The following is a 12,845-nucleotide window of genomic DNA, read 5'->3' on the forward strand; positions in this document are numbered from 1 at the left end:
GAGTAGGCCTTGAGTACCTACTATGTGCCAGGCATGGTGCCACAGGCTTCTCCTTGTACATTATATTCCCACCATTTGATGCGGAGGGCGTTGTGCCCATTTTCAAGGAAGGAAGCTGAGGCTCCAAAGCCATGGGCTGAGTTCCAGCTCCAGACCACCTTGTTTGGTGGTGGGACATAGAAGAATGCCCCCTGCCTGTCATAAATGGGCCACTGGCCTGCCTCTGGCCAAGAAAGACAGAGGGGCCCGGTTTGGGGCCCAGGACCCTGATCAGGCTGGTTGGTGGAAAATCAGCAGAGAACTAGCCCAGAAGATTCCACCCCTCGGCAGAGAGTCTCAGTGGTCGTGGGGAGGTCTGACCCACATCCAGATGTCTCTGTCACTGTCCCTTGCTTTGTGACCCTGAGCAAATCGCTTCATTTCTCTGGGCCTCTTGTTTCCTTAACTACCAGGAGCTAAACGATCCCCAGGGCCCCCCTTCTGGCTCAGACCTTTCAGATTTCTAACTCTGGGGCTTTTTTTTTTCCCCTATTGCTGCAACAGCGAATTACCACAAAGCAAGTAGCTTAAAATTAACCAGCTGACAGTTCTCGAGGTCAGAAGTCGGTGTAGGTCGACTGGGCTAACATCAAGGCAGGCCTGCATTCCCCTCTGGAGGCTCTCATGGAGAACGTGATTCCTTCTCTTTTCTAGCTTCTTAAGGCTGCCATATTCCTCGTGCGTCCTTTGTCCACATTCAAGCCGGCATTGGCTTTCTCACATCACGTCACTGGCATACTGACCCCTCTGCCTCCCTTCCCCACTTGTAAGGACCCTTGTGATGACATGGGGGTCCCCCAGATCATCCAGGATCTTCTCCCATCTCACGGTCCGTGGATGGCAACCTTCACCTTCCCCTTTCCATGTAACCTAACATTCACAGGCTCCACGGATGTCCGTGGGTGGCCATTGTTCTGCCCACCACCCTGGAAATATAAGAGGTTTTAGGGAGGTTTTGGGCAAGCTGTTTCTTCTCCTTGGACCTCAGCTTCCTGTATTTTGAAGTGGGGGTGATCATTATGACCCCCACACTGGACAGACAACTGCTTTGAAGACAAACCAGGATGTGTGTGTTCAAGTGGATTACAGAGGGTCAGGCACTGTACATGGGGTTAATGCTTTATTCCTGGGGTGTTTCTGTCGCTAGTAACTGTCAGCTGACAGCTCTCACTGGGTGCTCAGGCCTTCTTGTGCTTTGCTCTGAAAGGCTGCAGCCCCCCCCATGCCCTATCCCGAGAAAACAAATGTGGGTCTGTCAACTGCTCCTGCGTTATAATCTTTGGCTTCTTTTCACAAAACTCCAGGGGCCCCTGGGATTTGGGAGTTGGGCAGTGTCACTCAAGGATGCCTATTGAGTACTGAACAATAGCCCCTCATGAGGTCATCCGGCCGCTTAGCAACTGCTCAGGCCCTTAGTAACCAGCCCAGAAGTGTTGATATTTACCCAACAGAAACTTTATATCGATAACGCCCAATTCCTTCCAGAGAGCTGCAGGCTCCACCCACTCAGAGCTGCTGTTCTGGCTCTTATAAAAGCAGGCCTGTGGGAAGCCAGGAGCCCTGGGCTCAGTCCATCCCAGCTCCATGCCTCTTTCTGGGACTCAGTTTCCCTCACAATATGGAGGTCAGACTAGATGATTACCAAATAGGGTGACCCTATGCCCTGGTTGGCCCAGAACAGTCCTGGCTCTCCTGGCCATGATATTTAATATCATGACTATTAAAAGTGATCCTTTTCATTCTCAAAAGTGTCCCCATTTGGAAGATCAATTTTCTGATCTCCCTAAAGCCACTTCTAGCCCTCGATTCTACTTCACTTCCACTCCACCCTCTTCCCCTGTCCTGAATTAATCCTGCATAGTTCAGCCAAGATTTTCAAGGACTCTTTCTGTGCCAAGCTTGGAGCTGGGGAAACTGAGACAAACCAGCCACGATCCCTGCCCTGGGGAGCTTCCAGTCCAGGGAAGAATGCCGTGTAAGCACCCGGCAGATCTAGGATTGAATCCAGAACCTTGTACTTCTCAGTCTCAATTTGGACTCTCCCCACGAAGCTATTTTCATAAATAATAATACTCCTTAGTATTCAGGTGGCATCTTGCAGCTTCTAAAGCATTTCCCTTCTGTTACCACACTTAACCCTGCCATCATGGGCATGGTGATTCTCATATCTCCCCATTGCACAGATGTGGAGCTAGAGGCCAGAAGGCATAGAGGGCGGCTGGCCAGATGCCCTTGGGAAGTAGCTCAGCCTCCGCCTTCCCACCTGTGAAACAGAAATGTTAGCTCCTGCTTCATAGAACCATTGTGAAAAGTACATGAGACGACACATAGAAAGTTCTTTTTAAAAATAGCAGCTGCTGAGAATGAGCACCACTGCCCTGAGCTGTCCTGCCCCCAGCACATTTGTCTGCTTCTCACGTGCCCAAAACAACAGTTTGGAGGTCTCATGACACATTTCAGAGCACTGAAAACAGATCTTGTTGGAATCCCCGCTCTGCCTTGGGCAGCTTACGACCTGCCTCCAGCCTCTGTTTCTTCATCTGTAAAATGGGCCTAAGAACAGGTAGTTCTGAGGATCGAATGAAGCACAGCACATGAAAGGTTTGGTAGAAGGCCTAGCACATAGACAGCCTCAAAAATGAGAAGTTTGGCATTGCTTTTCCAACATTAAGTATTTGAAGAGTCCTAGAACCTGTTGGCGAGGGGCAGCACCCACAAGGTGGGGTTTGCCCCCCAACCCCAGAAGCCTATGCCAGGACATGATTTAGGCTTTCTGCCTTCAGCCACGTTGACAGTGAGGGGGTTCAGCTGATGAAAGCTGTTCCCACCACACACCACTCACCTTGCAGGAGGAGAAGGGGCCCCTTCTTCCCCTTTCTTTACAGAGCAGCTCCACGGGGCAAATCTGTCAGATTCCATGGTGATGCCTAAGTGGTTTCCCACCCACGCGCCTTGCCAGCGCCATGAGTCACCGCCCAGCACTGAGGTGGCGGCCGGTGGGAAGGGTGTTCCCTCTCCGGCTGCTAAAATGCCACAGTAAGATTGCTCCAGGAAGCCAAAATGAGGCCCTGTGATAAGCAAGCTACCCTCCTTATGCAACATTTGACATTGTTCAAAAGCAATGTTAATGTTTCTTTTGCCGAGGGCCCTGGAGAGCTGGCCCAGCCCAGACCTCCTGTCCTGCTTCCAGCAGCCCAGGCAGAGGCTAGTGTCCCCATTTTACAGATGGGGAAACTAAGACGAGCCTGAGGCCACATGGCTAGGGCACTCCCAGCCCCGGCTCTCTGCACCAGCCCTCAAAATTCTGCCCCCCGCCCCTCCCACAAGCACACTGGCCATCCTAGCTAGCTTTTAGAACCAGAGACAGAGCAGAACAGGTAAATATGATCCTTTTTTTTTTTTCAATGAAATGTAATTGTGGGCAATAATGTCCCATTGCTGGGCTGGAATGTTGAACCCTGATTTCTGACAAAAAGAAAGAAAAATCTATTTCTAAATATCAGTTCACTTAAAACAGAAGTGTCTTTATGGTGAAATATTTCTTCATACGAAACTTTGTATTGCCAGAGCTGGGCCCGTGGAGGATGCATGTGGAATCTGAGTATTCAAGAAGAAGATGTTGTATGAGGATTGTGTCTTCCAAGTAGCAGCGACAGTGATTCCAGATCCTCCTCCTAGCTATTGAAGTTGGCACTTTTGCCCCATCTACACTGTGCTGAAAACCCATTCCCCTCTGCCTTGCCTGGTCCTAAAACCCTACTACCTGCTTCACTGTGGGCTGTGTCCTCCGTCTCCCCTACCAAATTCACTAATTTTGCTTCCATCAGGTACTCAACTAATTAGGAATGGAGCTCAGCTCCAGGAGGCTGTGTGTTGGGGAGAGGAGTAAAAATATTTGCATAGTCATTCGGTCGATTTTGCATGTTAGCTGCCTTTGGCTGAGTCCTCTCAATGAAACACTTTGCTGTCTTACCCAGGCCAGAGGGAAATAGGCATAAAAGAAAGCATCCACATACATTCCCCCCTACCTTAGTCCTGTCTGAGCCTTAAACTTGCTTGGCCAAAGTCTAGAAAAGCCAGACTGCCCCTTTCAGCCAAAGGACCAGCAGGGTGAGCCATATCCTGCCAAAAGTCTGGCCTGATTGGGGGTTATGCTTTGCTCTGCATCAGGCCTTGGCCACTGGGCATAACAGCTTCCTTCTCTCCCACAGCAACTGTGGGTGTTTCCCCTTCGTCTGCACCATGACCTTACCCAACATGGATTTCCTACTATTTAAAACTCTTCTGCAACTCATTTGTAGACTTTGGGGTGACATTGATCCTTGTCATTATCAGAAGAGTGTGCAATGTTGACCAGGCAGCCTGGGTTCCTAGGAATAGGTAGTCTTAAGTCTTGACAGGGTTCCTATAAAATGAGTTTCAGTATATCAGAACTTGTGTTCTGGTTGACTTTCATTGGAACATTGAGAATGTGTCCTTCTGGAAGGGAGACGTTTTTAACCCCAAAAGATAAAAGATCTGTACCTCAGATTATACCAGATCTTTAGAAAAATCACAGAGAAAAGTGTGCTTTAGAAAACAAACAAAAAAGTCTGATCTAGAGAATTAGGATCCAGTGTATTTCTGTGTTAATAGAAAAAACACACAAAGGAAAAAATATATTATTATAGAGTTAATCTTGAGGTTACTGAAAAGAAAAACAGTGGTCTACAGAGAGGTAAAATCCTCGAAGCACAACTTTTTCTTCAGTATTCTTATTCTTCAGTTAAGTGACTTGTCACATTACTGCTATTTGCTCAGCTTCTAGTTCTCAGAAAAAGTTAATATGTCTTATCTGCTTCCCTTGCTTCCCTGTGAAATAAATATTTGTGGCTTTCATATTGTTTTCCACTTTTCAGTTGCTCCTTCTACTGAGACTTCAGAGGCTCTGGGTTTTTGTTTTGTTTTGTTTTGTTTGTAGCTAGCCAGCCACAAAAGGCTCCCTTGGGCTGAGTTCCCAAGACCTATCTTGCAATAGAAGTCATTGTTATTATGGATTCCTCGCGGCTCTTAAGAGAATGTGATCGCATAGCACGATATTAGAAATCCCATGGGATTTGGAGTCTGACCAACCATTTACTTGCTGTGGGGCCTTGAGCAGGTGATATAACCTCTGTGAGCCATGTGGCTTACTCACCTCAAGTCCAGCATCACCAGGCAGGGTCAGGTGCCCCTTCTCATGCTCCTCTGCCTCTGTGCTTGTGCTGGCCTTTGTTCACCATACTGAGCTAGACTGTCTCCTTGCCTATCTCCCCATCTCCCCTGGGCCCTGAGAGCTCCCTGGGGGCAGAGTCTTGTCATCTCTGTGTCCCAGTGCCCAACACAGAGCCCAGCAAGGAGCAGAGGGCATGAGATTTGGGAGGGTGGAAAGAAGGAAGGGAGGAAAAGAGGAAGGAAAATTAGGGAGAAATGCAAACTTTAAACTACTCTGCCACTCATTTATTTTAACCCCTGGCTGGCCTAAGTGATAAGACATGCTAAAATTGACAGTACTCCTGCCACATACCACTTCCCAGTTTTCAGGTCTGACATCACCGTCATCTTGTAACTAACACATAGTGAGCACTTATTTGTATGTGTGAGCTTGTTTACCCTTCCAACAGCCTGGGTAATAGGCACCATTTGACATGCAACAAAGCAGAGGTCAGGAGAGGTTGAATTACTCGCCTACATCACACAGCTGGCACATCGTTAAAGCCTGGATTTGAGCCCAGGTCCCCAAGATTCCAGAGAGAGTGCATTTAACCAGTGTATCCTAAGCACCCAGTTCAGGGCTTGAGAAGTAGTGATTTCAATAAGAAGTCTTTGAATGAATGAGTGAATGAGTGAGTGTTAATGTTCCCCCATAGCCATTCTCTCATTAGACTCTGAATCTCACTTAGTTCTTTCTTCCTGGCATGTGTGATGATCAAACCATCGGAGGTTAAACAGTCCTGGGCTCAGATCTAGACTTTCTGTGTCACCCTGGGAAAGTTACTCCTCTCTGAGCATTGGCTTTCCTTCCATCAAAGTGGAAATAATATTAGCGCCTCTCATTTCAGACTAGGTTTTCCCAGAAGCAGACCATGAGACAATGATTCAAATACAAAAAACGTATTTGGGAGGCACAGGAAAGTTAGTAGGAGAGTGGAGAAGTGAGACAGGAAAGGGAAGGAGGTATTTTCAAGCAAGTTAATTGTCACTATGGACAAATGAATTTCAGTCACACTGGGGATTCTGAGAGCCAGCATGGAGCTCACAGCTCATGGTTTTCCTTGAGGAAAACCTTGTTTCCTTGTTTCCTCCAGGAACAAGGAAGTTGGGGTATTTATACACCAGCTTCCAACTCTCAACAGTCATTAGCGGAGGGCTGCTGGGTTTGGGGGAGTGGTGTTACTTCTCCAGAACTTGTGGATGTTCTGCTCATCAGAGGAGGCCCTCAGCCAAAGAGATACAGATGCTGTGGGGGAAATTGCAGCACAGTAGATAGATCTGGGGGTGATGGGCAGGGTAACAGCAGCATCTCTGCTCTCTTAGTGTCACTATGAGAATTAAGTGGGATTATGTAGGGCTTGGAGAACAGACCGTATTAAGTACTTTATGAGTGGCAGCCTCAAGAGGCTTTTCCCCAGCATCCTGTGTGTGATACAAAACAGATGCCTATGGGATCTGCTCCTTAAAACCTCTCCACCAATCTACAAGTGGTGGCATGGTCCTAATGAGTGCCAGGCACTCGGGTATAGCAGTGAGCTTAGCCACCAGGGTCCTGGCCATCCAACACTCATGGCCCCTCCTGCCTGACAGAAGATGAATGAGAAACTACAGATGCACTTCCAGTAATGACCAGGGCAGTGCCTGGAGCAGTGAGGACCCTGCAAGCCGCCTCGTCAAACCCCTCATCCCAGGGTACACAGCTAAAGGGGCAGTGCCAAGACTAGATGCCTCACCCAGTGCTCCTCCCAGCTGCCTCTGAAGTGAGTGTCACACATGTGGAAGGTGCTAGGCAAACCCTCGGCTGGGATGCCCAGTGACTATTCTTAAAGCACAGGACACATATTCATCAAATGCCTAAACTGAAAAATTTCCTGGGTTGAGTGTCTCTCCCACCTTTGGTACAGGATGATTTTGCCTTAGAAGCTATGAGTGCAGCTTCCCTGGGGACTAAACTTCAGAAATTCCATGGACCAGATGCATGGGAATGTGGCTCTGTCCTCCCTGGCACAAGCCATCTATGTGGCCTTAGGGACTCTCTGATCCTGTTTCCTCCTCTGTAAAATGGGGACTGTGAGTGAAATAATGGACATGAGAGTGCTTTGGGAGGTGCCTTATAGGTAGGGGAGTATTGTTATCATTGTGTTGATGTTGTTGTCAGGAATGATGTGACCTTGGGCCAGCCAGTTCCTCTCTCTAAGAATCCCTTTCCTTCTCCCCATGGGCTGTTGTCAACCCCAAAGGACCAGGAATGTGGAGGCACCTCCATCTCTGAGACCTAGAGCCATAGGATGTAACCTTGTTGGGCCTAGAAAGAATCATATGTTCCAGCTCCTTTTAGTGAAAAAACTGAGGCCCAGGGAGAGGAGAAGACTTGCCCATGGCCACCCATCTCGGTGGCAGTCAGCTTTGGCCCAGGCATGCTGACTCAGAGCCCACAGCTCTCCCCCACCGCCTGCTGAAAACTGTGCCCACTGCAGCCCCTCTCCCCTTCCTATGCCTGTATGATCGACCAGCCCCCAGCCAGGGAAACCCAGGAGGTGCGGGGCCTCTCGCTGCTCAGTTCCCGGCTGTGGGAGCGTTCCCTCACTGCAGTAAGTCAACATTTCTGCCACTGAATTGGTGTGGCAGATGGCATAGCAGAACTGAGCCTCGATTTATTTTTGACTCAAAGAGGACATCACACAAGTGCATAGCGCTTACTGATAGGGGCAGCAGGTCTAGAGCATGAGGCTGCAAAACCTACTGGCTTTGGGAGCCCCACAACCTAGGCTTCAATCCTGACTTAGGCACCTTTAGCTGTGTACCCTAGGATACATGGCCTTACCTCTGAGAGCTCGGTCTTCCCATTTGTAAAATGGGGCAATGAAGTCAATAGGCTGTGCCTCATCAATCTGACAGGCAGGTGTCTTCATAGCAGGAGAAGATGCAGACGTGGTGGTCCACTTTGGGGCTGGTTTCTATCTCTGGACAGGGAAAGTAGGGGAAAGGAGGAGTCCCTGGTAGGTCCCAAGTCGGGGTCTGGAGAGGAGCCATCCAGAGGGCCGTCCCTCCATTCCACCATGTAGGGGCTAGTGACCTCAGCTCTGTGGAGAGGTCGGCAGCTAGGCCATGCAAAGCCCAGAGAACCGGCCACTTCCTCTGCTTCTAGTAGGTGGCCCTGGAAAGAGGGACCAGGTGGGGTGGGCCCAGGGAAGGACGAGTTGGGCTGAGGTGGGCAAGGGGGCACACTGAGGGGTGACTTCAGTCAGGAGGCTGCAAGCTGGGAGGGACAGGTATGATGAGTGGTGTCTGAGGTCTTCTTTCCTTCCCCTCTTGCTTCCTGGTGGAGTCAGTCTGACCGGGGCTTATCAGACACTAAACTCCATCCAGCCTCAGGGGGCAGTTGGATAATCATTCGAGGGGAGGGGATGGTGAGGGTGCTGGGAGATGGGCAAGCTGGTCTTCCTGTATTAATGTGCCATGTGCTAGCATGTTTCCCTACATATATGTTTACTATAGACAATGGTGAAATAGAGACTTTATATAGAACAAACAAAGACCTTAACCCCACCAATGTTGACATTTGGGGAACACTATCTTTTATTATTATAACTTTCAATAGTATATCTTTTTTCTATGCTATAAACATATGTTCCTCATTGGGGTCATGAAAATTGAGATTCTATTTTATTTCAGCTCTCTACATTTTTCACTTGAGGTTATTAAGAAATTTTCCTAGGTCATTAAAAATTATTTGAAAACATGATATTCTATCCTGTGACTGCTCAGCAATTTACTTAACGAATCCCCTACAACTGGGCATTTAGATTGTGTCCAAGTTACTGCTATGATTTAAAAAGAAAAACACTGTAATGAACATCTTTATGACTGAAATGTTGTTTGCATTTCTGGTTATTTCCATTAGAATAGGTTCCTAAGAAGCAAAATTACCAGATCAGAGACTGTACATTTTTTTCCTTTCTTATGTCTTTTAATATTATATTTGATACATGCAAAAGAAATTATGCAGCATATGTTAGCTTATGTTAATAATACAATGTATAGGGGCGCCTGGGTGGCCCAGTCGGTTAAGCGGCTGCCTTCAGCTCAGGTCATGATCCCGGAGTCCTGGTATCGAGCCGCACGTCCAACTCCCTGCTCGGCAGAGAGCCTGCTTCTCCCTCTCCCTCTGCCTGCCACTCTGCCTACTTGTGCCCTCTCTCTCTCTGTCAAATAAATAAATAAAATCTTTTAAAAAATAATAAAAATAATAATAATACAATGTATAGCATGGACCCACCACCCAACCCAAGAACTGGAATGTCACCAATAATTTGCCTATTCCTGTGTGAGTATCCCCATCCCAAGCCCCTGTCACCCCCAGAGGAAATGATCATCCTGTGTTTATCATTTCCTTGTGTTTTTTCTGTAGACTGTATTTTTTAGAGCAGTTTTAGGTTTACAGCAAAATTGAGCAGAAAGTACAGAGAATCCCCATATGCTTTTTCTTTTTAAACATTTTTATCTCGTATGTGTATGCTTACAACACTTATTGTTTAGTTTTGCTTTTGTTTTAGTTCTTTTAAATGGCATCACACAGTATGTAACCTTCTGAGACTTACTTCTTTCTGGCAACATTATGTCTCTCAGACTCATCAATGTGCAGCTGGAGTTCATGCATTCTTATTGCTGTATAATATTCCCTGGCATGAAGAGATCACCATCTGTTGATTCATTCTCCTGCTGGTGAACATGTGGGTTGTTTCCCTGGTTCAGCTCTTGCAAACAATTTTGCTGGGAACATTCTTGGCCATGGTGCTATTCACCTAGAGAAGGAACACAGCAGAAAAACAGATTTGGGATGGGGATGAAATCAAGAGTAGAGCATGCACAAGCTGGAGTTGAGGTGTCTGCAGGCCACCACTGATTTGATGTTGAAGGAGGACTGCAAAGAAAAACATCTCATGGGTTTGCCTGAGCTAGAATGCACCATTTTCTTGAGGTTAGTTGCCAAGGTCAATGATCTTGGGCTCATGAGCACAAGCAGGACCCTCTCCCATGTCTGCCTTCAAGGAGGCAGAAGCACCATTTGTGAAGAGAGAAGTTCTCTGGGTGCCATTAAATCTGAGCATCCCTAAGTGCCAGACCTGTACCTCTGATAGTACCTAAGAGGATATTAGGTGGAATGAAATAACAGTCCATCACCTGTTGGGAAAATTCAATTCTCCTTCAGTCTTCCAGGCCACATCAAGATAAAAGATTCTGTCTAAAACTAGTGTATCTTTAATGATGACCTCGCCCCCCACCAACATTAGCTAAACTCTGAGCAGAGAGACTTTGGGCTCAGGGCCTTAGGGGGACAATTGGATCCACTAAACGTAAGACTATCCTGTTGCATTTCTTTGCTCTGGTCAGTTTTTATTTGTGGTGAGTGGCAGTGGTTTTCCACTGATGGTAGTGACAAAAGTTTCCTTGTAGGGGCACCTGGGTGGCTCAGTCGGTTGGGCATCAGATGTTTGATTTCAGCTCAGGTCATGATCTCAGGGTCATGAGATCAAGCCCCGCGTCAGGCTCCATCCTGAGTGTGGAGGCTGCTTGGGACTCTCTCTTCCTCTCCCACTGCCCCTCTCCACCCCCACATGCATACTCTCTCTCTCTTAAAAAAAAAAAGTTTCCTTCTAAATAAATGTGTTTAAGTTTTAATCAAGCAAGTTACTAAGAAAAAAACAGTAAGATAAATTAAAGGACAGATAGGAACCATCTTGACCGTCACATTTGATTGACTCAGGTTTGGGAAATGCTGACCTCAGGACCTTTACACTCTTAAAAATGATTGAAATCCCCAATGAGTTTTGCTTCTGTGAATATTGTCTTCCACATTTACCAAGTCAGAAGTGAAAACTGACATTCTGATATTTATTTATTAACTCATTTTAAAAGAACAATAATAAACTCATTATGGTAACATATACAACATATTTTATGAAAAATAACTATATTTTCCAAAACAAAAAAAAAATTAGTGAGAAGAGTGATGTTGTTTTATATTTTTGCAAATCTCTTTAATGACTTAATTGAAGACAGCTGGATTCTCATCTGCTTCTGCATTCAATCTGTTGCGATGTGATGTTACAGTTAATGTATATGAAGAAATTCTAGCCTCACAGAGATATGCTATCAGAAAAGAGTATTTTAATAGTCTTTTCAGACAATTGTAGATATTCTTCTTTGATACTACACCCAAACTTAACAAGTGATAGTATATTAGTTTGCCAGGGCCGCTATAACAAAATACCACAGACTGGGGGACTTAAACAACAGAAATGTATTTTCTCACCGTTCTGGAGGCCAGGAGTCCAAGATCAAGGCATCAGCAGGTTGGGTGTCTTCTGAGGACTCTCTCCTCGGACTCTTCTCCCTGTGTCCTCACATGGTCTTTCCTCCATGCACACACATCCCTGGTGTCTCTTTGTGTGTCCACATTTCCTCTGCTTATAAGAACACCTGTCATATTCTATTAGGGCCCATTTTAATTTAATCACCTCTTTAAAGCCCTATCTCCAAATACAGTCACATTCTGGGTACTGGGGACTAGGACTGCAACATATGAATTTTGAAGAAGACACAATTAGGCCATAACAGATAGCATCTTAAAAATTAGTTGCAATAGGGCGCCTGGGTGGCTCAGTTGGTTAAGCGACTGCCTTCGGCTCAGGTCATGATCCTGGAGTCCCAGGATTGAGTCCCGCATCGGGCTCCCTGCTCAGCGGGGGGTCTGCTTCTCCCTCTGATCCTCTTCCCTCTTGTGCTGTCTCTCATTCTCTCTCTCAAATAAATAAATAAAATCTTTAAAAAAAATTAGTTGCAATAAAGAATCTGAAGCCATGTTAGTGAACTTTTCCTCTTTCACACTGAAATCCATTTTTTTTTCTCTTATACTGTGATGCATCTTTACCCATCCACGCTTTTGGAACATCATCATGCATTGGACATTTAGAAAATATTGTCTCATTGAATTATGCAGATCTTTCAAATATTTGCACATTTTGTTACACAATGTTTTTAAAAATCACATTTGCTATCACACCAATGACCTCATCAAAAATGTCTTAGGAAGTATTAGGAAGCTGTCAGGCTCATGATGGCAGACACAAGTTTTCCGAAATTCTAATTTACACTTTGAAAGCTCAAACTTTATCATTGGCAACAAGTACCGTCAGTTGTTTTCCTTTAGGTGATAGGCTCACTTTGTTCATTTCTGAGAAAATGTCTGCCCAATACTAAAGTCTGAATAACCAGCATTTGCCTGTCAGTTCTTCTTTTATGTAAAAGTGTCATTTCGTGAAAATGGAGGCTAATTCAGCTCACAACTCAAATGATCAAACAAGAGCTTTTCCTCTAACACCTCTCATGTTTCACTGTGCAGCAGTGTATTCCCCTGAAGAGACCTAGAAGGACTAGGCCTGGTGACCCTAAAAGAGATGCCCAACTGTATCAGTGACTTTGGGGCTCTGCTCTAAGTTACCCACCACCACATCTACAGCTTTGAAAGGAAAAGTCCTCCTAGTCTCCTACCGGACAGGTAAACACTCACC

The 12,845-nt window shown here is 46.2% G+C and overlaps 1 long non-coding RNA gene across 1 annotated transcript in view; it reads left to right on the forward strand.

Annotated features, from left to right (window-relative positions):
- The window catches only part of LOC135362288 (uncharacterized), a 75,078-nt gene extending 70,781 nt beyond the window's left edge, over positions 1–4,297 (forward strand). Inside the window, exon 3 of the long non-coding RNA XR_010406808.1 lies at positions 3,607–4,297. This is a non-coding gene — a long non-coding RNA (uncharacterized LOC135362288). The remainder of the gene's footprint in view (positions 1–3,606) is intronic.
- The last annotated feature ends 8,548 nt before the right edge of the window (positions 4,298–12,845 follow it).

The sequence above is a fragment of the Mirounga angustirostris genome, unplaced genomic scaffold, assembly GCF_029215605.1.
Source record: "Mirounga angustirostris isolate CCGP_5_RB_7025 unplaced genomic scaffold, mMirAng1.0.hap1 SCAF_1, whole genome shotgun sequence".
In the NCBI taxonomy this organism is placed as follows: domain Eukaryota; kingdom Metazoa; phylum Chordata; class Mammalia; order Carnivora; family Phocidae; genus Mirounga; species Mirounga angustirostris.